Source organism: Cavia porcellus, unplaced genomic scaffold (assembly GCF_034190915.1).
Source record: "Cavia porcellus strain 051 isolate PalLab524CR breed Dunkin Hartley unplaced genomic scaffold, mCavPor4.1 scaffold_5, whole genome shotgun sequence".
NCBI classification, from domain to species: Eukaryota; Metazoa; Chordata; class Mammalia; order Rodentia; family Caviidae; genus Cavia; species Cavia porcellus.
This window is the reverse complement of record NW_026947488.1, coordinates 90423359-90450202: the sequence shown is the minus strand read 5'-3', so window position 1 is coordinate 90450202 and position 26844 is coordinate 90423359. Positions and strand designations below refer to the sequence as shown.

At 34.1% G+C, this 26844-nt stretch overlaps 1 protein-coding gene across 2 annotated transcripts in view; it reads left to right on the top strand.

Annotated features, from left to right (window-relative positions):
• The window catches only part of Bche (butyrylcholinesterase), a 69674-nt gene that overhangs the window by 7239 nt on the left and 35591 nt on the right, over positions 1 to 26844 (top strand). The window lies entirely within an intron of this gene.

Below are 26844 nucleotides of genomic sequence, written 5' to 3'. Positions count from 1 at the left end.
GAAAAATATTATGAAAAATATTTTCTGTTTTCTTAATATATTGCAAAATAGGACCGGGGATTTAGCTCAGTGACATAAGTGACCTAGCAAGCGTGAGGTCATGAGTTCTATCTACGGTACTAAAAATACATATATATATATGGATATATATATATATATATGGAAATAGATGATTGTCTTGAGCTATAAATTATTCTGACACTGCTTTTTGACCTGTGCATCTACAGCATTGTCACATATATGCAACGACAGAAATATATTTTCTCATCCTCATTAGACTGTTTTAACAGTGTCTGATACATGGAAAATCACATCTCTGTTCAGGAAGGGGAAAGATGGTCATGGAAGATACTTTCAGATTACAAAATTCACAGTATTGACTATTTTATCAGATTTTTCCAAATATAGATTTGTTAAGGACTCTAGGGTTACCTGTGTTTGACAAAACCTGTCAATGTCCTCTCTTTTAACTAAGCTGGTCTTACCTGAGGAATCTTACGGGTGACATTGGATAATCAGAGTCTATAAAACAACCTAGTCTCCTTCCTATGTTATAAATATGGTGATACTGTGTCTTCAAGAGTCAGAAGTAAATATATACAGTTCCTAACTTACAGAAATTTCACACTGCTTTTTCATTTTTTCAGTGGTGTAGAACTGACACCGTTCAGTAGGAACTGTTGTTTGCATATCTGATTTTATTCTTCCCCTGGGCTACCAATATGATACTCTCTCAGAATGCTGACCAGTGGGAGCAAGACACAGCTTCTAGCTGGACATGTGATGACAAGGGTAAATAGTGGCTACTCTGTTGAATGCTGTATTGCTAAGATGCAATTTATGGTAGTGTGCATAGGTTAAATACATTTTCAGAACATGGTAACTTAACACATATCAGGATATCATTTCATGATAAATCAGAAAGCACTTGAAATATATTTTTAAATATGTATAGGAGTATAAAAATAAAAACTATTTTTCACTGTATTTATATCCCTAAGTAAATTTTATACATTGCGGTATTTCCTATCCATAAGAATAATAAAATACAGAAATTCTAGAATCTATTTTAAAAAGCATCTGTGTTATTCATAAATTGATGAGTTAAATAATATGACTAGTGATTTTTTCTTTAATAATAAAAATTCTTTTATTCAGAATTCTTTATACTGTATGTTACTGCATGGTATTATTATTCTCAACTAGAAATCTTTACCCATTGAGTATCTCAATGCAAATAGAGATACATATCCACTGATTATTTATGTACTGAGGTGAAATTCTTTCACCAGCCATTAAGGAGCTTCTACAGTCTTGCTGTGTCCCTAGTTAGAAATAATGACTCCCCGACTTTTCTTCCCTATTTTGTATGATCCTACATGTGTCATCCGGCACTTCTTTACTTTCTACACTAACTGCTTTAGATCTGCTTTTTTGTATCACAGAACTGACTGTAACTTGTCTACAGCCTACCTTTCATTTGAAGCTGACCCTTTTAACTATACTAATTTAGCTTGAAACTGTTATTTTCGCAAATATTCATTAACATACTGAAAGGATGCATCATTATTAATAAGTACTTGATTACTGATTGGGCAAAAGCTGGTAGAAGTGTGATGGTTTCTTTTTTCAAAATATGGAGATTATTATATCATCATTAACTATGAAACATTTTCTTGCTTCCTTAACATTATCCTAAATTTCCATTTAGGGAAAAATTATCATTTTTATTTACTTAGGTGTATTATAATTGATTGTGTCTCTTATATCTGTCTAATGATTTTTTAAATCATTCAAATATACTTTTAACTTTTGATATAGCTCTAGAGATTATAAATTATTTTAAAAGAAATATTTTTTAAAATTACATCAATATTTACTAAAGGGTTTTATATTGTTATTTTGAAATTATCAAGAATTCTGTATTTTCTCATCTCACAGTGGAGAGCAGTAACAATATGTTGAATGCCTTTTTATGATACATAAAGGTGGACCAAAGAAAATTACTTTTAACATTTAGCAGAATAAATTGTTTCACTTAGTCAGACTCATATATTATTAACCTTTCAGTGGAAAATAAATTAAAATTGATTTTTCAGTTATAAATTATAAATTTATACAATAGAGATCATAAACTACAAAAGGTTAAAGTAAACTTCATAAATGGTGTAGTCACAAGATGTTACTTTAATAACATGGCTTTCCTTATAGTCAATATTTGCATGTCTAACATAGAAAATAATTCCTTTGTACTGATATTTTACTGGAAGGCAAACAAATGATAATCTTAATCAAATATCAATAAACGCAAAATCGACAGTTTTGAAAATCTATCCATGTCTGTCTGAACACAGACATGATGTTCCAACTCTGTAATACTCAAGTGTGGAAATTTCCTCCAACCTCCAACCCAGTTTTGAGAAATTAAATATTGTTTGGAGGTCATTTTCAGTGTTGCAACTGGGGCAAGATCTTACTAGCTGGGTAAAGGATAAGAATGTTTCTAAATATCATTTAATGCATAAGGCAGGGTCTCACCGCAAAAATAACTCATTCCAAAATGTCAGTAACACCAAGACTGAGGAACTGTGCTCCTCAGTACTTCCCATAATCCTCGAATTGGACATTAAGAAAGTCTGAATTTAGCTGTAATTTTGTTTCAGAAAAGTATGATTTCAATTTTTATTTCATTCAATATTCTAATTGATTCTTCTGAAATAGTTTAAATATGCTTAGTGATTAAGAACTTCATCGGAGTATAATTTATGTACAGTAAAATACACACATATTAGACACACAGTTTAATAAGTTTTAAGCAATGTGTACATAATATAGTTTCTTAGTTTCAGAAAAAATTCTTCAGTATTCAGTTCTCCTTTCCTCCTCATTCCCATTTTGACAAAATTCCTAGCTTATAGATTTGTTTTACCTTTTCTAAACATATATATCATTGCTGTGATGCAGTGTATGGTGCTGTATCACATATCTTTGCTCAGTATAATGTATTGCAATTTGTATGTGTTGTATCACTAGTTTATTAACAAACCAACTCACAGTAAATTGCTATTTCCTGTGGGTGATACCATAGTTCACTTAGTCATTCACATATAGATTATTTCCTGATTGGATATACTATAGATAAAGTTTCTATAAATATTTGCATATAATACTTTTAAATTACATTTATTGATACAGTTTAGATATACATATGATCACAGCCACCACAGGGAATTTGTACATGTTATATCTTAGTTCCTCTTCGTTTCCCATTTGCCTACCTTCTCTTTAACCTCTCTTCCCCTGATTATTTATAAAGCTTGGCCTTCATCTTCCTGTTTTATGTGATTTTTTTTCTTTTCCTTTCCATCCTCCCCATCCTGTTCCACTGTCCTCTTAAACAGTTACTTCCTATTTCAAAACATCTGTTATATTTTGATTATTATTTATATTTTTAACTTCTTAACTAGAGAGACAATGTGATATATACACAAGTGTCTGATTTATTTCACTTACAATATGGTCTCAAGGTGCATCATTTACCTAGAAATGTCTCGAGCTTATCCTCTTTTGTAACTGAATAGTACTACACACAATAATACATCTTTTTATCCATATCTCAGTTGATGTACATTTGGGTTGTTTGCAAGTTTTAGCTGTTACAAGCCATGCTCCTCTGAACATGGGTGTGCCTATATTGTTGTTGCATAACGTTTTCAATTCTTTTGGGAAAATAACAAGAAGTAGAATACCTGGATCAGATGGGACATTCAGTCCTAACTCTGATTCCCACAATGGTTGCACCAGTCTACACTCGCACAAAAGGGTTCCTATTCCCCCACAATCCTGACAGCATTATTATTGGTTGATTTGTTGATACCTATTCTTTCAGAGTGAGATAGAATTTCGTTTTGTATCGGTCAAGTGATCAGTAATGTTGAACATTTTTTTCATGTATATATTTGCTGTTTATATTTCTGAGAAGTGTCTATTCATTTTAGATACCCATTTGTGAACAAAGTCTTTAAATTTAGAAAGTCTAATATTTTTCAATTCTTTATATATTCCAGGTATTAATCTTTTGTCTGGAGAATAAATGGCTAAGATTTTTTCTCACTCTGTATGTTGACTTGTTACTCTATTGATAATTTCTCTGGCTGTGCAAAAGGTTTTTTTAACAAAATAAGAGCATAGTTGTTGATTCTTTGCAGTATTTCCTGTGCAGTCAGAGTTTTGTTCAATAATCTTTGCCTATACCTGTATCTTCAAGAGTTTTATCTATTCTTTATTCCAGTCAATTTGGTGTTTCCATTTTAACAGACCTTTAATAGTTCATTGATCGATTTTGAGTTAGTTTAGTGCATGGTGATATATAAACATGAGTCTAATTTTAGTTCTTGGAATGTGGAAATCTAGTTTTTCCAGCAGCATTTATTTAAAATGGCTATCTTCTTTCCTATGTATGTTAGACACCTTTGTCAAAAATGTGGTTAAGAATATTTGACATTGTTTCTGCCTCTCTAGTGTTTTGTTTGTTTTTGCTGTTTGTTTGTTTTTCAGGTTTTTTGTGAGAATCATGCTGTTTTAATTGAAGTTGCTTTATAGGATAATTTCAAATCAGGGATTGTGAGTCCCACTGCTAATCTGCCTTTGTTATCCAGACTGTTTTTGCCATTCTAAATCTCTCCATTCGAGTGAATTTTAAGAATGTTTTCTCTAGCTCTGTGGGGTATGCTAATGGTCTTTTGATAGATATTGCATGAAATCTGTATAACAATTTTGGAGATAAGCTCATTTTTACTATGTTGGCTCTCCCTACCAAGAGCTGGGGAATATTTCCACTTTCTGATATCCTCCTCCATCTCTTTTTTCAGAGCACTGTAGTTTTCAATGCAGAGATTTTTTTGCCTTCTTTGTTAGACTGATGCTTAAGTACTTCATTTTGGTGAGGTGGTATTGTGGAAGCTCCTTTTTCTCTAATTTTCTTCTCAGTGAGTTTGTTATTTATACATAGGGATGCTGTTGATTTTTGAGTGTGGACTTTCTAGTGATGCAACTGAATCCCTCTGTTAAATCTAGAAGTCTTTTGGTAGATTTTTTGAGGTCTTCTATATACAGTATTAGGCTATTTGCAATAATGATAATTTAACTTCATCCTTTCCTATCTTTATTTCTTTGTTCTTTCTCTTGTCTAACTGCTCTAGAAAATATTTCCAGAACTATTTTGAATAAGACTGTTGATACTGGGCATCCTCATCTTGTTCCTGACTTTAGAAAGAAAGCTTTCAGATTATGACATTTGTTTTGATTTGTCACAGATGGCTTTTATCAGGTTGAGATAAAGATTATTCTAATTTTCTGCAGAATTTTTATCATGAACAGGTTTTGGGCTTCGTCAAATGCCTTTTCTGTGTCTGTTGAGATGATAGTACGGTTTTTGTCTTCGGCTCTGTTAATATAGTGTATTACATTTATTTATTTGTATATGTTGAACCATCCTTGTATCCCTGGGATGAATCCTAATTGGTCATGCTGAATAATCTTCTTGATGTTTTGCTGCATTCTGTTTGCCTGTGTCTTGTTGAGAAGATTTGTATCTATGCTCATTATGGAAATTGACCGGTATTTCTCTTTTTTGGTTAGACTTCTGGTTTTGGTATCAGGGTAATTCTTGCTTCCAGGAATGACTTTGGAAGTGTTGTTGCCCTTTCAAATTCTTTAAACAGTTTCATCAGTAGTGGCATTAAATTTTCTGTCAATTTTTTAAATAGAATTCAGCAGTGAATTCATTAAGACCTGTATTTTTCTTTGTTGGTAATTTTTTATTTGCATTTTCAATTTCATTGACTGACATTTGGCTATTCAGAATTTTTATGTCTCCTTGATTCTGTTTTGGCAATTCATATATATCTAGGAATTTGTCCACTTTTTCTGCATTTTCTACTTATTAGAGTAAATATTCTCAAAGTAAGTATTGATGATCATCTAGATTTCTATAGATGATCATGCATGGGATAATTTTAATGCATGGGATAATTATCATGCATGGGATAATTTTAATTATTTTACATTTTCATGTTGACAATAGTTTTCCTTTCATTAAATTGAAGATGTCCTTGGGGCTGGGGATTTAGCTCAGTGGCATAAGCGCCTGCCTTGCAAGCAAACAATCATGAGTTCAATCCCTGGTACGGATAAAAAAAAAATTAAAGATGTCCTATATTTTCTTGTAAGTTTTAAGAATATGAAATTGGAGCAAAAACCTTTGCTTCTTATTTGAAAATTTTTTTATTGTTTTCTCATCCGTTCTGTTAATGTCATGAGTTATATTATTTCAATATAAACACACTATTTCATTTCTGCAGTAAAAACCACTGTGCCACAATGTACTATTTTTTATATATTTCTAGATCAGTTAAAATAATGTATATAACTTTCTGATTAACTTTCCTATATATGAACAATATCAATATGTATTATTCTTTGCTTTTTTGTAAGATATAATTATCTGAGTAATGCTTTTTCTGCTTCAGATTTTGGGTTTTGCATTGCTCTGGCATTATTTGGGCCTTAAATATTTAATATACTTACTTCTTGGATTTGGTGGTTTCCTTATAAGTTTTGTGTAATGTAATATTTCAATAAACATAGTACTACATAGATAATCTATACATTTTGATTTATTTTTTGATAAGTTATATTTTTTCAATGATATTCTTCCAATGAATGGAAGCTACCAAATTACTTGGCATAAAATTGTGCAAAATATTCCCTTGTTATACTAATGTTTATAGTACCTGCGACTATGTGTCATTCCTCGAATTGTTGATTTTATTTTTCTTTTGACTATTTTTGACTGGAGTTTATCAATATTCTTCTCTTTCCAAAAGATTTATCTTTTGCTTTTGACAATTCTGTTTCCAACTTCACTGCTATATTAAGAGATTTTTTTCTTATGCTGATATTTTATAGATATTTGGGAACACGTGGATATTTCCTCAACTATGCTTTCTGCTTTGCCCTCATTTTGATCTCATTCTTAAATTCCAGTTATATGAAGGATGCTCAATATTAATCTGAAGATTTTGCTCCTTTTACTTCTATTTTATTTCTATTTTCAAATTTCCTAATTTCTCTACAAATTATTAACTCTTCCCTCTCTCTTCTGTTATCTGTACCCAAAACTATCAGTCAAACTTTTACTTTATTTAGTGTAGTCTTCAATATATGTATTAGCTTTGTTATTGATGGATGAACTCAGGGTCTTAAATGGAGCTACATCTATAGGCTTTTTTTTTCTTTTGAGACAGTGTCTTGGAAAGGTGCTAAAATTGTCAGACTGGGCTCAAATTTGAGATAACCATGCCTCGGCTTCCAAGAATACTGAATTACAGGTTTGAATCCAGATTTTTTATTGCTAACTTTATTTCATTGATAAAAACATTTTCCTAATTATTAGAGTTCATTTTTATATTTTTGAGACAATTTCTTACTATCCTGTTCAGAGTGGTCTTGAGCTCACTGTGAAAACAAGACTCGTCTAGAACTCACACTAATCCTCCTGCCTCAGCCTCCTGAGATTTCAGGCATATGCCACCAGGCTAGCTTTCTGCTTACTGCTTAACAATGTATTTTAATTCAGTTATTGAACACTTAAAAGATACCTGCTTTATATTTTTTCCTTCAATACCAAAGTCAGCATGAATTTTGCTTTTATTTCACTGGTGATTTTTGTATGCAGAATAATATTCAAATTTATACTTTATTTTGTGAAGGACATGCAGGAAAGTATTATGTTATTTTCCTTTAAAGTCTGCATACTTCCAAATGAAGAATACTTTATTATTTTAGCAGATAGTTCAAGTAATACTGTTTGCATTTTGCGCTAAATACTTCCTGTGCACATTGGTAGATCTATGAAGATGCTTGGATCAGGGGCCTGATGCACCTGAGTCTATAGCTACATCTGATGCTGGAATGTGAAGCTTGCTGGGAAGAAGTAGACAGGTTGTCACATATTCTGGAAGAGTAAAAATAAATAACTGAATAAATAAACTCATTAAAATAAATAAAACCTTTTAAATTTTATTTTTGGCAAAAATAAAAAGTTATTCTTTGATATGCTAAGCAATATTCAAACTTTGTATCTTTAGTTATACACCTGTGTTGGTTCTTCACAAAGTGGGAGCCACAGCATAATTTAGACCTGTACTGACTGGAATTGTTACCATTTATATTTCACTAGTTCCTTTTCCTATATCACCTGTAAAAAGGAGTTGACAGTTTTCTCGCCTCACACCTATGTCCATGTACACAGGCACATTACTTCCAGTATCCTCTATATTTTCCTTTAAATGTTAAAATACCGATACTACAGATTTGTTCATCAAGCGATCATCTAATCACTATTTTGGTGATCTCTTGAAAGTAGTGAACAGCATTTAGTGGTATTGTTAGCATTATCCCAGTAATTTAAGCAACTGGTGCAATCAAACAATTTACTATAGGAAGCAAAACATTAAAGAAAGAAAATAAGTCAAACATAAGCCATAACATTATATATAGAGCAGACCATGATTGTAGTCCCTTAGATGGCCTGGTACACCTATAGAGGAGTCTGTGAGATTCCTGCGTGTTATTCTTAGAGCTGCTTTCGTGTGCAGTGGGAGCCTTTACACTGCTATTGCTACCTTCCAGATCCTGAGTAAGGAGTACTGTGCCCCGGCTAGTATATCCTTTCTGCAGAGCCTCTGTGTATGTAAACTTACAAAGGCTGCATAAAATTCTCTGCTCTCTAACCTTATCTAGAAATGAGAATATAAACACACTTGCCCCACCAATATCCTGAAATTTGCTTTTTCATTGAGAAGACATTGCACTTCTACTCTGTATTAAAAAATTCAATTTTTTTCTCTACCAGGTATGAAACACTTAAATTTATTTTCACCTAAGATTAAATATGGTTTCTCCCCCAAAATTCATGAATTTTTACTATTCTAGATTGGTAATAATTAATTAATTAATAAGTTAAACTGTCAAATAAAAGTGATCCTCAAAATTGAGAAAATGATTTCTCTTCTGTACATTTAGTGATAATTCATTTTTTTAGAGCACTTCTCTACTGCATAGGATTTTCTAACATTTTTGGCTGATACATATGCTAACAGATACCACTTTTACTTTTTCATACTTCAGTGTCATGAAACCAAAACTATACTTAAAATAATTTATAACTCGCATCACAACATATCTGCACCTTTTTCTCATAGTGCAGTATTATTATTAACTCATTTATTAACTATTACCTGTGTTTGAAGGGTGTTTGTCAGAGAAAGAACAATTTATTCACTGTAAATAAAAACATACTAAACTTTTCATTGTTATAGCTACCTGATCTGAAGAAAATTAATAGCAGCTCATCACCTTTGTAATGGGCAGTAGGTGGAATTAAATTTAGTGCTAAACTATATTATATCAGTGTGCAAGTCCTTTTTAAATAATTGGGATAATTCATGCATAGACATATGTCTGTTCACTAAGCTGACATTATAATAATGAGAAACAACAAATTCTTTCTAAAGCTTTAAGATTTGCTTCTGATTTGCAATCCACATGCACACATAAAAGAAGGTGACTTCATATAGATACCAGTAATTCACTCTAGTGCTAGGAGGACATTCAATAGTAATGAATTTTGGTACTTACATGTTAAATAATTTAATATTTATAATTTAAGAAATATATTTCTATGTTTACTTATATGAGTCACAATAGTTGATTAAAATAATATTATTTTAACTCCACATATTTTCTAAATCAATATAATTTCTTGACATTTTAAAATTTTCTCCTGAAATATATTCTGCATTTACAAAAAGCAAAAGAGAACCTAGGGGGAAAGTGAAAATGCTGGGTAAAAGCTCCTCTGCATTCTGAATCACTGTATACGTATTTACTCTGTATTTGTATTCATTACATAGCATTAATACAAATTCCTTCATTAAAGTTAATTTTAAGATCACACTTGAATTCGGTTTCTACTTTTTCCTGTCTTTCTCTTTTGAGACAGATTCTTACTTTGTAGTTCAGGCTGGCCTTGAATTCACTCTGCACTGCAGGCTGACCTCTAACTTGTAGCAATTGTCTTGTCTCAGACTCTTTTGTGCTGGGATACAGATATTTACCACCATTCTGGTTAACATATTTAACAGCTATTTTTTATACACAGAAGCATATCAGTTAAAGATACTTTTAACTAAATGGTATCAGCATTATGACAAAATATAAATTATATGGATTTCATTATTAGAATGAAAAACATGCTGAATGATAATACTATCTAACATTTTTCAGATGAGAAATTTGTGGTCCACAGAAGAAAAGTGAACTGCAGATAATAAGTGATAGAACAAAGATTAACTGTGATTTAAAACTATTAACATTCATTTCTTTATATTATACAGCCACTAGACTGCCTTCTGCATGAATTATTAAGAGCAGTCATTAAGTGTGCTTAGAAAGTGCATTTGGCTGCAAACTAGTAATTTTAGCGTGTTATCTGCTGATACCTGCCTGGTTAATGTTTCATAATTGAGAGCAAAGAGCAGATTAAAATTAGACATTGTGAGACCCACAGATAAGCTTAAGTTTGTGAATGACTGTCATCTGGCCATCTAGTCCAATTATCATCAGACTTATAATTAGATTTTCTGACAGATAATAGTTCATGTGGTTTTCAGAGTGAAGAAAAATACCTTACCCTGTGATTCTATAATTATTTGTGGTACATTATCATAATTAACTCGACTGGAACATTTTGATGACTTTGCAGAAGGATCAAGGCTTAAATCTTCTCAGGTTTATTTTATTGCTATCATGACAACATCAATGTTCCATCACCTCAGATCTCTTCTCCTTAGGAATTAGGTGAGGAATTACTCAGAAATGAATAAAACAATAAATGCTAACTGCAGCATTCCTGTAACTTACTTTAATGGATAGAATACAAATGTGATTTTAAAAAAGCTAATGCATTAGTATAACTTACTAGAAATGAAAGAATTATATTATGGGACAACCTAAAGTATACATAAAATTACTTGCAAAATAATTTTAGAGTGCAGTAGTATTTTACCATCAAGACAGCAGCATGAGATGAAAAAAATCACATATCCACCAAGGGGCCAAATCTATGAAGAGAGCAATAAAATAAAATATTTCTGAACAAGTATTTTGTAATACTCTATCACAGGGCAGTAGGGGAAATTCAATAATTTCTTAGTAGAATAAGGAATATTAAAGCATGGAAAATCACATTTATTGAATCCATTTACTTGGAAATTATTTGATTTGTCTTCTATTTCCCCAAATGTCTTGTGCATTTGCAAGAATTATAATATTCAGTTCACTTGTGCATGTTTTCAGCCTAATCTTAGAATTAATCAAGTTTTTAGAAATCAAAGTAATAATTTCAGGAATATGTACATGTATGTAATACTTCAAAAGACCTGTCAGATACAGAATATTAGCTTACAAGGTAACAAATCACAATAATTAAGTGCAACTTTAAATATTTTACATCTTTCTTTGCAATATACCAATGCTTGTGTTCAAGTAACTTACATAGCAGCCTAGTCCTATGTTACAGTGTTGATGTCATTTGTCTCACATCTTCTCATTAGGTAGACACTTTATGATGTCACAAGAGTAAGAATGGTGCAATAAGATTTTTTAACAGTGGGAGACTATAATATATGCATTATTATAATATATACATATAAAATGAACTAGGTATAAGTGGGAAAAAACGGTCAGAATTAGGATACTTTTAAGGGAAGAGTTGCTGATTGACTAGATATGGAGTACAAAAATGTAAATAAAGATAAAGATGTTTTGAAACATTTTACCTGAACCACTATAGGAACAGTTGAGCTCTTTTTATTAGGACAGCTATGGAATGATATGATCAAGAGGGCATGATTAAAAGTGCTATTTTGTATATTTTAAGCCACAAGATTGCCGACATTACACATGGCACATTAAAGTAATTATTGAAATAAAAGTATAAAGTTTAAAAAGTAAGGGTTAGGGTTGTAACCCAAGGTGTAAATTTGGTATCTAGTTAGAAGAAGATAATGATATTTAAAGTCATGATACAGGATTACATCACTTGCATAAGTTGTAAATAGAACAAATATGTGAATATTCAAAAGTTAGAGGATAGAAGAAAGAAAATGAACCACCAAAGAAATTAGAGTAGCACAATAGCTTGAAAGAGGACCTAAGAAGTCAAGGCAACCCTCTGCTGTGTTGGATATTGATGATCTCCAAAGGTTTATGTGTTTATGGCAAGGGGAAAGAGGCAGTAGAATCTTTAAGAACTGGGAAGTAGTGAAACGCCCTTGGGTCACTTAAGTCCCATGTTTGGAAGACATAAAAGTAGTTCTCATGACAGTAAGTATTTACAAGAATGAGCCTTGATCTGAATTACTCTCTGGCTATCTGTATCATGTGATCAAGCTCTTGGACACATTTCTGCCATTTACCACTAGATCCTTATCAGAGCCAACCTGCTGTCACCTCAAGCCACCTGATACTCCAGAGCCACTAGCTAAGGAATCCATTTTTTACTTATAAGGTTAGCCATGTTAAGATATTTTGTTAGAGTCATAATTGACTAATAAATCCCTCAAGACAAAAGAAGAAGCTATTTCAAGGAGTGAACATCAGCATCAAACATAGTGGTTCTAGCAAAAGCTACATGAAACCATAGATAACTGAGAGTTTGAAGATGTGAATATTATTGATCAGAAAGACTTGTCGAGGTTCAAAAGATAATGAGAGGAGAAGAATCAGAAATTATAATTTGTGTCAAGTCTTTCAAAGATGCTTATTCTGAAATGAAACAGGAAAGTCAAGTTAGGGAAAAGGAAAAAGAATGGGTAAGAACCTTTTATTATTTTTGCTTTCTTATGAAAGAAATTCCAAAATTTGTGTACTGCAGATGGCAATTGCACAGTGATTAATGTTGCTGGCTTGGCTGTGTTTCAGCATCATAACTGTATACCTACTTTTACTTATTAATGTATTTTATAGAAAATGCCAACTATAAATAAAATGTTAGCCATTTGTTTAGAACATAGAATGTCAGTAGTGTAGATCAACAGAACACAAGTAAGAGGAATCAGGAGGCAGAAAAAGAAAACAAATGAAATATCCAAGTATTGTAAAAATTAAAAATAGATATCAGGCCATATTTCTTTTGATATTTATTGCAATGGTTGATAATTTATTGTAATGGTTGTGTCAACTTGAGAAATTTAGAAGTATAAGTGATCAGCAGGGAGCCAGCATCCTTAATTTGTAAACTACCTCATCCTGTTCAAGGGGAGGGCAGGGAGATATTGTGAGCGCTAACAAGCTAAAATTACTAGTTTGCAGACAAATGCATTTTCTAAGTGAACTGTGGGGTGGGTACCCTATTTACAATATAAGGAAAAAAAGTGACTAGTCACTCATTTTATTTTTGCTGCTTTTGCTGTCTTCGGTCATTTTAAAGTGTTGCCCCTGTGCTATGCTTCCTTCCCTTGGAGTCAATTGATTATGGATTGAAACCTCCACATACTGTGAGCTAAACAAACCTTCCTTGCTTAATTTTGGGTGTCAAGTATTTTGTCAGGAAGAAAAGTAACTAAGACTTTATTCTTTTAAAAATTGTAGTAGAACCTATTGGTGTGCAAGATGCCTTAAATTTCAGTATGTGTGTATGTATGTACCTATGTATACATGCATATATGTATGCATGCATCTTTTGAGATGAGAGTTCACTATACTGCTGCTGATGATCTTGAATTCGTGAGTGTAAGTATTCCCCCAACTGTTCGCATCCACAAAGAAAAAGTGGGCAATAAATTGGAAAAGAATCTAGGAACTAATGGTTCCAGCCTGCTGTAATTTGATACAGTAGCTAACACTGTAAGTCTCCAAACTATGCTCAGCTCCTCTTTTTTCTTAAAGATGAGTGAAACCTAAGAGTTAATAGTATTCTAAGAAGACTTAGGTAGGAAGCAAGTAAATTAACAGTAAAACTGAGAGATCTTAAATTAACAGCAAGATACAAAACAGTATGGAGAGAACTAACTTATTTGTCCTGAAACAGGCAGTGACAAACTATTGACTCTGAGACCGCAAAACTTGTATTGTCTTCTACTCCTTATTGAACATTCAGGGAAGTATTATATAATGTTTATTATAAAAGTAATATGTCAAAATAAAATTAACATATTTATAATTTCAGAACAAGTAAGCCTTAGCTTTCTTTTCTCCTCAATTTAGAGTCCATATTCTGTTAGTCACTTGGATTTATAATAAACTAAATGTAAATGAAGAAGGGTTTCAAGTTTGTTTTACATTGAATTGTAACAGAAATACACATTGACGTTCTCAACCTTTATTAATTACATTGCTTTTCTACCTTTAGTACATTAGAAATTAAGAATACAAAATATTAAAGTAAGAATTATTTTGACTTTTAACTATAAAAATAAACATCTTTTTGATAGAATTTTTATAGTGGAAACTGTTACGAACTAAGGGAGATTTTGATATAAATAAATGAAATCAAGCAGTATCATCAGTCAGCAAACACAGTATGACTTCAGCCAACATTCAGCGTGGTTAAGAATCAGTAACTTATCATCTAAATGGTCACTGTCTACAAAATACAAATAAACCACATAAAAGTTTTCTCACTGCGAACCTATTGTACATATAAATATATAATCAGATATCTATAAAGGAAAAATAGTAAGATGCTGAGGAAACAAAATTTATCTGCATCTTCTACTTATTTAAAAACTATATATGTATATATATACATATATATATATATACATACATATATATATACATATATATATACAGAGAGAGAGAGAGAGAGAGAGAGAGAGAGAGAGAGAGAGAGAGGCCATTCATATTCATAGAGTAGTTGAGAATGAAAGTAAAATCAAGCAGGTAGCATGTTCAAACTGATGACCACAGACAAAAGGGTATAAAAAAAATGTGGAAAAACTAATGCTAAAGTACAATTCTCTGGTAATAGCCCCTGAATGAATAGACTATATATAAAATATATGTATGGAAGGAGCACACATTCTAGGAGTAGTATGCTTTTATTCAGTACATGATAGGTTAAGCACTTTTCATTAAGGGAAATTACCACATTTGAAAATGTTATACAGTTGGAAAGTGGCAAAACTGTGGAAAGATTTTATGTGAAGTACATATATTTTTTGTTTTTCTGATATCCTGAAGCAGTTGAGTTCTGAATATAAGCAAAAGATGAATTTTAAAGTGAAATAAAAATATTATGATAGACAAAATTATTTTAAATTGAACTTTAAAAAAAGTACATAATAACTTTTATAGTTTCAGTATGTGTAGCAAATGTAAAAATCATTATCAGGTAAAAACAGAATGTAAAGGTTTAATTAGTGGCACTTTTCTGTCTTTTGTTTTATAATAAAAATGACTCTAAAAATCAAGAAATATCTATTTTATCCTTAACCTCTGTTCTTAAAAGGCAGTCCTCAGTGTTCAAGATTCCAGGACACTGATACTCTGAGCTGTTAAACTGATCCATGCTAAAAGAAATATAGAGATATTGAAAGCACAAAAAAGAGAGTACAGGGAAAAAGGAGGAAAAGAGGCAGTGTAAATTTATCAAATTTCTAGTATTCGACGAGGTATTAACAATTCACTATGCAGAATTAATTTGTTCAGAAAACATTGTGTCCCTTACATGAACACATGGTGTCAGCTGAGTTGGTTTAAGTCAAATGGCTAGACATGGTTTGAAATGGGAAGCTGACACATTCTTTCTGCTAGATCAATATGTCCCCTTGTCCCTTCATATCTCAAGACTTTTATTTTTTAATCTCTATTTTTTTAACATTCATTTATGTTTTTACTTTGGCAAAGCAGTAATTCAACAACATTAAGTAATATAAAGCAATAATTCATACAACCTTTCCATTTTGCTGGAGAAATAGTAAGTCTAAACTATCAGATAAACTGTTCTTTATTTCAAATATGTGAACTAAAAATTTGAAATTAAAAACAAAATACAAATGTAGAATTTTTGAAATGCATGTAGAGGATTTTGTAGGTGTTTTGTTAATTATATAATGTGTGTGTGTGTGCATATGCATGTAAATAATTCAGTCATTCCTGCAACATTGTTATTGTCTGTTCATGCATGAGTTTCCTTGCATTTAAAATTGTAATTTTTGTATCAAATTTCTTTTATTCTGCATTTTTACATTCCACACACACACACACACTTGTACCCCTCTATTTGGTATATTTGCATATAGATGGATTCCCCATTCATGAAAATATAAGTATACATGCTTTCATTTTTATTTCAGATTGGTTTCCATTGGTATTAAATTGAAATTTATGTAGAAGAAGTTATAGTACTTCTCCTGCTTGTGGGAAACCACTTCCAGTTTTGTTCTTTCTGTTGGAATTTCAACCTCTTACCTAACAGAAGGGCTGTACGGTGCTTTATATTTAGTTTCATTTACAATTGGACTCTGTGTTTTAAAGAACATTGTTTTAGTTATCAGGTTGTTATGACTGATTAAATTTTAATGTTTGTGTTTTCATCAGATTTAAAAAATTAAGAATCTATTATATTTTAAATAATCAATTAAATATTACAATTTCATTTTTCTCTGTCAGTAAATTTCATTGAGTTTAACATAACTCAAACATGGAAAAATGAATAGTCTATTCAATAGCATATTTCAGTCAGAATTTTAATGTGTTGATCTTAAGCCAGATAGTCTTCTTTGAAATGTTTTCCTCTCTTATCTGATATTCTGTCCACAGTGTGTCCTTTGAGATGAAAGGATCACAGAAGTTCTTCATTCATACATACACTAAAGAACAAAATATTTTAAAATGAAGAAAAAAAGCTGGCCCCACATATTGAAAAGAACATGAGGTTTAACCACTTAACTATTTACTGAAGGGGCTTGAGATAGATACCAAAGCAAAACTGATAGATATATTCACTCCTCTTTCCCAGTGACAATCTGACTAGTACACTTTTCCTAATTTTTCTATTTCCTATGGTGTTTGTAATGCCTTTAGTATACAATCTGAATGACTCAGTGTCCTAAACTAGCTTCAAGTCAGGCTGTCATCAAAATTGCAACCCCAATAACATAATGGGGGAAAAACATTATAAAGTGATAAAACTATACAAAGTGTTCCATAAATTAATTAAAGTTCACTTGTCAGCATACAAATGAAAGACATGTATGTACCGGGCAGAGCATAATATTTTCAGTATTAACAAGAATAGATAACTTTAACAGACACTTTCTCTGTATTACAATCTTCTGGTAGAAAGCCATAACTTAAATGAAATAGAATTTAGCACACACTGAGCATTACTATAGAACAAAATAATTCTTATTGTCAGTTATCTATGTTATAACTTGAGCCCCGGTATAAAATCCAAGGAGGCAAGAGACCGAAAATTTAGTGGCAAAGGCCTTATTTTCAGGCCTGGCGACCAGTCTCCGGGAGCCAATTTGGAGACCGTCCCCTAGAAGCTGCAGGGAGGACTTTAAAAAGGGGCTGGAGGAAAGGGCGGGGGGAGAGAAACAAAGAAACCTGTAGAGCCATCAAACTTGTTGACCCGAGTCTGGAAACTGTATTGCTGTCTATTTAGCTCTGACAATCTAGGGAGTTTCTGGTGTTTTTTAAAAATTATTTTCATCCTGCAGACTGACATTATCTCAGAGTGGCACGTCTGCAGCAATATTTGGAGAAGAAAGTGGACAGTTAATTATCTCAGGACAGCTTGTCTTCGCTAGTGAGTGCGAAGGGGTCACAAGTTATGAGACGCTGGAACTTAAGTTTTACGAAGACCTGATATCTAACTCATTTGATATATACAGAACAAAAGGAAAGCACCGATTGGGGTTTGGGCCATAGTATTACCCGGTAATTTGTTTTAAGCTAAGCAGTTCTTAAAATTGGGGCAGGCTCATTTTACAACAGATCATCACCGGGTCAGGGGGAGGTCACCAGAAACCCAAATTCTTTATGGCCTAGATAGATAGGTGAGGGGAGAGGGAGGCAATAAGGCGCCATACAGAACAGAAAACGGCGGTAATGTGTCAAGGTCAGGGTAAAGGGTTAAACTCACACGCAAATCTCTCTGCACACAAGCAGGTTACTTTAAACAAATGTAAATTAATTGCCATTCTAGTTTTTCTTAGCTCTTTAGCGGAGAATAGAGGCTCCTAGCAGTGATTAACAACCCTTGTTAGCTTGTTTTAGCACAGCTTCTGTAGTTTGTAGAGAGCAACAATGGTTAACATATCAATTAGGTGAGATTTTTGCAATTCTTTACAGAGGAGAGTGTTGCTCAACAGATCAATTAGGTCCCTTAACATATCAGTTAGGGAAAAAAGATAAAACAAACACATTTAGTAAGCCCCTATACAGGTTTGCTATAATACACATATAACAAAGCTATTTTCTTAGGGTACAACATTCCCCACTGATTTTAGTCAGTGTGTCAAATCATTGACTCTTTAGCATCTGTTTATAACCTTGTATGTGTCTTTAAAATTATAAGTTTTTAAGAACTTTGACATAGTTTATCAACTTGTTTACAACACAAGGCCCAGTAGGAGGATTAACAAAGGTCTTGTAGCTGTCATTAAAGCTGTTAACCAAAAGGAGAAAGAAAACCAACATTTAAATTTACTGTTTTATCATGCAAGTAACAATTTTTAAGTCAGACAGAGGCATCTTAGGGGTCTCTACAAAAGAGGAGAACACAAAATTATCAGTTATATTAGACAATCTTAAGCTTTAAAGTGTCCTTGGAAGAAATGACAGTTTATTTATCCGCAGGCTAATGGTCTTTTGAAGCTGGGACCTGTCTGCAGTGGGAACGTTGAATCCAGGCAGGCTTTCAGCTACTTTGACAGTCCATTGCAGCTCAAGTGATTTATGGTGAGGTCGCTTGTCCAGGTGCCTAGGCTCTTTAGCTCGCAGTGGGCAGCAGCGAAATAACCAGTGGATGGAAGTCAGAGCTGGCTAACGAGTCTGGGGGAGACTTAATAAGATCTTGATTAGTTAAATCAGCTAATTTTTAGAAACCTTTAATGATAAGAGGAAGATCTCTTATATAAAACCTCAAAAGAGGAAATATCTGCAACATAGGGGATGCATCACGCACACAAAGGGGCAGAAGGAAAAGAGACTTACCCAGTTTTCGCCAGTTTTTAAGGCCATTAGTAATTATAGTCTTTAAAATCTAACTTATCTTTTTATCTCTCCTGAACTCTGAGGCTGGTAAGCCCAATCGAGTTTTTAATTGATCTGCAAAGCTTAGGTTAATTTGAGTTATTAGGCTATAAAAGCCAGGCCATTGTCGGACCCCATGGATAAAAAGGGAGACCAAATCAGGGAAACTGCTATCAGAGCTGACTCAGACTAAGTAGAAAACGCTTTTACTCATCTAATGAAAGTATCAACCATTATAACATTTATATCCTTGAAGTTTTAGGCTTTTTATTTTTGTAAAATCTATTTTTTAGTGTTTTTAGGCATAGTCTCACGATAACCAGTGGTTTTTATTTGTTGCAGTACTTTTAGATTTACCAATTGGCACTGAGGGCATCTGAAGCTCACAGACTGGGCTAGCTTGATATTAGCCCCCGGGAATCTCTTGGAAGTTGAGCTGCCAGATGCTGGTCTTTTTAAGTGTAAATGGGCTCTGACAAAGAAAATAGGTGGGATCAGCAGTAATGTCAAGCTTATCTCAATCCCCACTGATTTTGGGGCTTTCTGGCTATCTTTTGGAAGGTGGCATTTGTCAAATTATTTTTTTCTATAACAAGATCATCTTCTGCCCAATGGCTTATACAGCGGATAGTAGCCATTCTCTTTGGCATCTAAATGGCAGCCAACAAGTCCAAATTTGGGGAGCAATTTAATCCTTTGACTCCAGAAGACAATAAACCCCATTTTTGATAAAGACAACTTGAGGCCTCAGTGTGGGCAATGGGTTTAGCCCACTATGCTGATGTCTCTGGCTCTAAGATTTGTTCCCATAGAACCTAAGATTTTGTGTAACGGCAGCTCCCAAGACCCGCTTACCTTGATAGACGTAGCTGCTTCCATCAGAGAAGTAGGATGGAACTCTAGATAATGGCTTATCCACTAGATAAGGTCGAAGTCCCGTGAGGTGATCAATGACCTCAGTACAATTGTAGTGAGGCAACGAGGGGTCATCCTCAGGCAGCAAAGTAGCCAGAGTTTGAAGCCGCTGTTTCCAGAAATAGTGCCTGATAATGTATGGCTCAGGAATTAGACATCCGCAGTCTGATGGGGCCTTGATGAGAGTCTCCAGGGAACAGGAAGAAACAAGAGTTTGTGTCCAAAAGTCAATTTTTAAGCTTCCTTTATGAGGGGGCCACTGAGGAAATCACCACAGACAGGGTGGTCATCTGGTTGTTACAGAATCAAGTGTCTTGGAAAGGTAGACAACAGACCTCTGCCAGGGTCCCAAACTCTGGATCAGTCCTGTGGCTCCTAGAAATTTTGCACTTGTCTTTTAGTCACAGGGACTGGAATCTGTTAGATGGCTCACAACAACCAGTGCAGTCTTTCTTTGTGTAGACTGGTTTTGACAAGGTCGGGGGGACTCGCATCAGAGCAGTTACTTTCTCGGCTGGCCCCTCTGATGTGATTGCTACTCTTTGAGAGGCCTGATCTGCCAAATTGTTTCCTCAGATGAATAGCAGCAATCTGCCGACAGCCAGACTGTTGCCAGCAAATGTAGGATCTGTGGAGCCACCCCCCCTTTTTTTAAATCTTTGCCCTGGCCGAGGTTAAGAGACCTCGCTCTTAATAGATTGCTCCATGTACATGTATAGTAGCAAAAGCATATCTACTATCTGTATAGATGTTTACCCTCTTTTTCGTGGCTAGTTTTAGTACCTCAGTCAAAGCAATGAGCTCCACCTTTTGGACAGAGATGCTAGGCTCTAACCGCTTAACCCAGAGTACCTCCTTTTGGTGGTCACTGCTGCCCCAGCCACTCATCTGCCTCTGCCGTTCTGGATGAAGCTGCTTCCATCTGTGAAATTTCTCAGGTCGTTGTCAGGCATAAGGGTGGCTGGGTTTAAAACTGAAGAAGTCTTGAAAACTATCAATTCTGGGTCTAGGAGCAGGGCCTAATAGTGTGAGATTTTAGCACTCACATTTTCAGGAGGGGTTTTGATAAGAGTCTCTAAACTGTGGGAGGTCACTACAGAAATCTTCCGTCCAAAAGTGAGGTTTTTTTTTTTTTTTTTTTTTTTTTTTTTTTTTTTGCCTCTTTTAAGTAGCATTGCCACAGCGGCCAGAATTTTAGGCATGGAGGCCACCCTCTTGATACTGGATTGAGCCTTTTGGAAAGATAGGCTATAGGCCTCTTTCAAGAGCCAATGTCCTGGGTTAGGACTCCTTTGGCAATGCCCCTGAGTTCATCTACGAACAAGGTGAATGGCTTGGTAACATCAGGGAGTCCCAGGGCTGGGGCCTCTGTCAAGGCCCACTTGAGCTGCCGCAAGGTCCAGTTTATATTTATCAGTCCAGTTTAGTGAGTTTTTTCCTTAAGGGAGCCCTACAGGGGGTGAGCTGTTTCAGTAAAATTTAGAATCTACAGCCTGGAGTATCTGACAGCTCCCAGAAATTCGCGCACCTGTTTCTTAGTTTCTGGGAATGGGATCTGCAATATAGCCTGGACACTTTTTTTGGACAAAATCCTCCTTTTTTTTTTTTTTTTTTTTGCAATTTGTAGTCCAGATGAGTCACAGCCTGACAGCGCAATTGTGCCCTTTTAGTCGAGACTTTATAGCCTAATTGCCCCAAAGTCTTTAACAGTTTCTCAGTTGTCTCTTGACAAGCTTACAAGCTTCTGTGGGGGTCGAGGCTATTAACAAGTCATCTATGTGCTGGAGGAGCACTATCTCAGGGTGGTTTTTTTTTTTAATTTTAAAAGATCTCTTGTTAATGTCTCATCAAAAAGAGTGGGAGAGTTCTTGTAACCCTGAGGTAAATGTGTCCGGGTCAGCTGTTTTTTTACCCCCGTATCTGGGTCAGTCCATTCAAAGGCAAAAAGGAGTTGACTCACCAGAGTAAGTGGCAAAGTGAAGAAAGCATCTTTCAGGTTCAGAACAGAGTACCAGGTGTTCTCAGGATTTGGCACTGTTGGGTATAGACTCAGAACTCATGTATTAACTCTCCGAGATCCTGTACAGAGCGATAGTTATTTGTCCCTGGCTTCAGTGACTAGAAGCAAGGGCATGTTCCAGGGAGAGACACAAGGAATGAGAATATCATTGTCTCTTAGCCTCTGCATGTGGACTTTAAATCCCTTTCCGGGCCTGCAGGCTTATCGGGCATTGTCACAAGCAGAAGGGGCATGTTTGGGGTAAGAGCTCCATCAGAAGGGGGACTTGGCTGACTGCTAGCCCTGGAGGATTGTCTTCTGCCCAGACTTCTGGAATCTCCTGATTCCATTTGCCCAACAGTTTTAACTCTAAGTCAGTTGTGAGGACTCAGGTACGCTGGACAAATTTCCCAGTAGACGGTAATTTTTTTAGTTTTAAAAGACCTTTTGTGCTATCTCTATCAACTGGCTGAGGGGCATTTTTTTTTTTAAACTCTCAAACCTTTGTAATCTTTTTTCTAACATGTGGGGCCGACTGAGTTGCAAAGAGACCAACTGGCGATACTAGGGAAACCCCCTTACCTCTGGATGTCCAATCGGCTTGGGACAAAAGGACAACATGGTTTTGGCATTCCATATCAGAGAGCAGGCTTTATCTGGATGGCACACCACCTTTTGTCCCAGGGTGCCACCTGGCAGGCCATCATTTTACTGAAATTACATACTTAACAAAAAGAAGCTTTTTCATAGGTAACAAAATTGTGCCATATAATCTCCCAGAGGTCCACAGCACATGTGAAAACTTATATCTTATCTCTATTATCATCTATAATCTCATATTAATGGAAACACTTTGCAGCAAAGGTTTAGAATCTTATAAATAAATCTATCAAAACTGATCTAATACTGTCAAACTTTGAACACATTTACTTCTTGTCAAACCTGTTGTCTTCAGTACTATAAACCAAGACAAAATTTATATCATCTCAAGCTTTTTATAACTTATAATATACCTCTAAGTTTTATCTTTTTTTACATTTTGGCACAGCAGACATTTTACTTGAAGACAAACCATCTTTTTTGTCCCTCCTTTTTACTATCACCAGTCAATTATCTTTTTTTTTTTCGCTTCTCAGACAACATTAAAACTCTCAACAAAACCCTTGAAGTTACCTTCTAGTAGTCTAAAACATATTTAATTAATTTTATGTCTTTTTACCACATTAAAATGCTGGGTTTTTTTAAAGCTATAACCTTTTAACTGGCTCAATTACAGTATGACCTGGTTTTTACTTGGTAAAGTTGATATGATTTTTAAAAACCATAAATATACACATATATGTGCACATATATTTACTTTTTAACCAGAAAGAAAAATATTCCTTTTAAAAGGCATGCCAAGGTTGCAAGCAATCAGTTGAAGACTTACATATTAAACAAGGCGCCACAACATTAAAGACATAAACAAAGGGTGCTTTTTGCACAGTTTGGTGAGCTAAAGGAAATAATTTTTCTTATTATGAAGCTTGAATCTAATAAGCCATATGGATCCTGCAACAGAAATGGGCAACAAGCCCCTAAGTTAGTAACAAATCCAAACAGGCAAACAATTTTAAAGAACAAAAACACTGCACATCAATATCTAAATCCCTTTGTCCATTCTGGGCTCATAGAAGGGGTTCCTAGGAGAGAATGTTCTGTTAGATTTAGGGTAACCAAAAGGAGAACAATTAGAACAAATGGACAAACAAACAGACATACAAGACGAGACAAGCTGCAGCAAAAATGGCCTTTGCCCAAAAATTAGTCAAATTTTGGGATCTGGAGGAATTAACAAATTAACCAACAGAGTGGTTCCTCACCCGGTGCAGAGTCACAAATGGCAAAAACCAATTGACTCTGTCCTCAGGAGGTTTCACTTCCCAAATTAAGGGCGTCCCCTTCCAAACGGAGCTGTTCCCCACCCGGGGCAGAGTCACAAATGGACAGAATTTGTCCTACAAACCAACTGACTCTGTCCTTGGGTGGTTCCCGCTCCCAAATTGAGGGCGTCCCCTCAAAATTACAAATTGACCGCGGCCCAAACAAATCCTCCAGAGCACTTACTTTCAAATGTTTAGAAATGAGTCTGGGGTCTTGCTTCCATCCAGGGCGAGCCCCCAAATGTTATAACTTGAGCCCCGGTATAAAATCCAAGGAGGCAAGAGACCGAAAATTTAGTGGCAAAGGCCTTATTTTCAGGCCTGGCGACCAGTCTCCGGGAGCCAATTTGGAGACCGTCCCCTAGAAGCTGCAGGGAGGACTTTAAAAAGGGGCTGGAGGAAAGGGCGGGGGGAGAGAAACAAAGAAACCTGTAGAGCCATCAAACTTGTTGACCCGAGTCTGGAAACTGTATTGCTGTCTATTTAGCTCTGACAATCTAGGGAGTTTCTGGTGTTTTTTAAAAATTATTTTCATCCTGCAGACTGACATTATCTCAGAGTGGCACGTCTGCAGCAATATTTGGAGAAGAAAGTGGACAGTTAATTATCTCAGGACAGCTTGTCTTCGCTAGTGAGTGCGAAGGGGTCACAAGTTATGAGACGCTGGAACTTAAGTTTTACGAAGACCTGATATCTAACTCATTTGATATATACAGAACAAAAGGAAAGCACCGATTGGGGTTTGGGCCATAGTATTACCCGGTAATTTGTTTTAAGCTAAGCAGTTCTTAAAATTGGGGCAGGCTCATTTTACAACAGATCATCACCGGGTCAGGGGGAGGTCACCAGAAACCCAAATTCTTTATGGCCTAGATAGATAGGTGAGGGGAGAGGGAGGCAATAAGGCGCCATACAGAACAGAAAACGGCGGTAATGTGTCAAGGTCAGGGTAAAGGGTTAAACTCACACGCAAATCTCTCTGCACACAAGCAGGTTACTTTAAACAAATGTAAATTAATTGCCATTCTAGTTTTTCTTAGCTCTTTAGCGGAGAATAGAGGCTCCTAGCAGTGATTAACAACCCTTGTTAGCTTGTTTTAGCACAGCTTCTGTAGTTTGTAGAGAGCAACAATGGTTAACATATCAATTAGGTGAGATTTTTGCAATTCTTTACAGAGGAGAGTGTTGCTCAACAGATCAATTAGGTCCCTTAACATATCAGTTAGGGAAAAAAGATAAAACAAACACATTTAGTAAGCCCCTATACAGGTTTGCTATAATACACATATAACAAAGCTATTTTCTTAGGGTACAACAATCTATTTTTAAGAATCCATAAACAAAATACGTCATATTTGAAACTTCTTTTTTTTGTCTTTAAAATAAATCTCAATCTCTGCAACTGGTATGAAAATGAAAAATGTGATTAGGTTATCTAATAAAATGTCTATTGCATAGTAATAGTGACTTTCATAATTTTTAATGAAAAATTATTTTTAATACTTATTAGCATAAACAACCACCTAAGAATATGTATGATTTTAGTGGTTTCTGTAAAATACTAAAGATGAGACATTGTCTAAGAAATTATGATAAAATAAATCAAGTTGATAAACTCTTACATTTAACAGTTAAAAATACTTTACTAATGCTATACTTGACAAACAGCATCAATCTTCATTACTGTAAATTCAACTGTCATGAAAATCATACCGCTACCCTCAATTTGTCTATATTGTTATAATATGTACTTTTTAACATAATATTACATGTCGGTATATTATGTTATTCCTGGATTATAAAAATACATGGCGATGTGAACGAATATGTAGAGGGGATACACTTAGCAAACATCTGCTTTAATATGCCTCTGACACACGTATGCTCAATGTGAACAATGGATCTAAACAGTTTTGTTGTATAATTGGTTTGTTAGCATCTAGGTGTTTTTTAGTTTGCCACACAAGAGACCCTTGAGCACTCAAATTTGGAAGTAGTGCCATTTTTTGACATAAAAGTAGAAAAGCTCTCATAAATTTTTATGATTAAAATTGATTTTATTGTATTATCCCTAAAATAAATATTTTTGCTTATATTTTCTTAATATTATTAACTCAACTCTGTTTCAAAAAGATTACATAAAATCAAGGTTAAAAATTTTGCAATATAGAATCATGAAAGTTCATAATTTTTTTCTTTGATCATCTAAATATCTGATAACATTATAAACATCCTTTAAAATAAAGTAATATCATTTCATAGTATGTTGAGAAGTCTTTATGCAATATTTACTTTTTACATGAATAAAGTACAATGATCTTTCAAATCATAGTGTTAAATTAACATTACATATGAAATCAAAAGGATTAAATAACTAAATGTATATGGGATAATCAAGGATAGTGTTCTTTTTCATTGTATTTTCCATTCTTGACATTTTCTGCAGTATGAGTTTCTGTTTTGTGGATATGAATAACATTTTAGAAGTATACACATAACAGTTAAAGTTTAATTGAAGTCAGTCTTCCCTGGGTCATAAAAGAAATAAAATAGTCCAAATTTAGACAATTTTTAAAGGCTAAATACTTAAAATATTTGTAAAAGAAAATTTAATTGATATTAATTAAACTAGAATGATTTTCCTAAAGAAAGTATAATCACAGATTTGACTAAGTA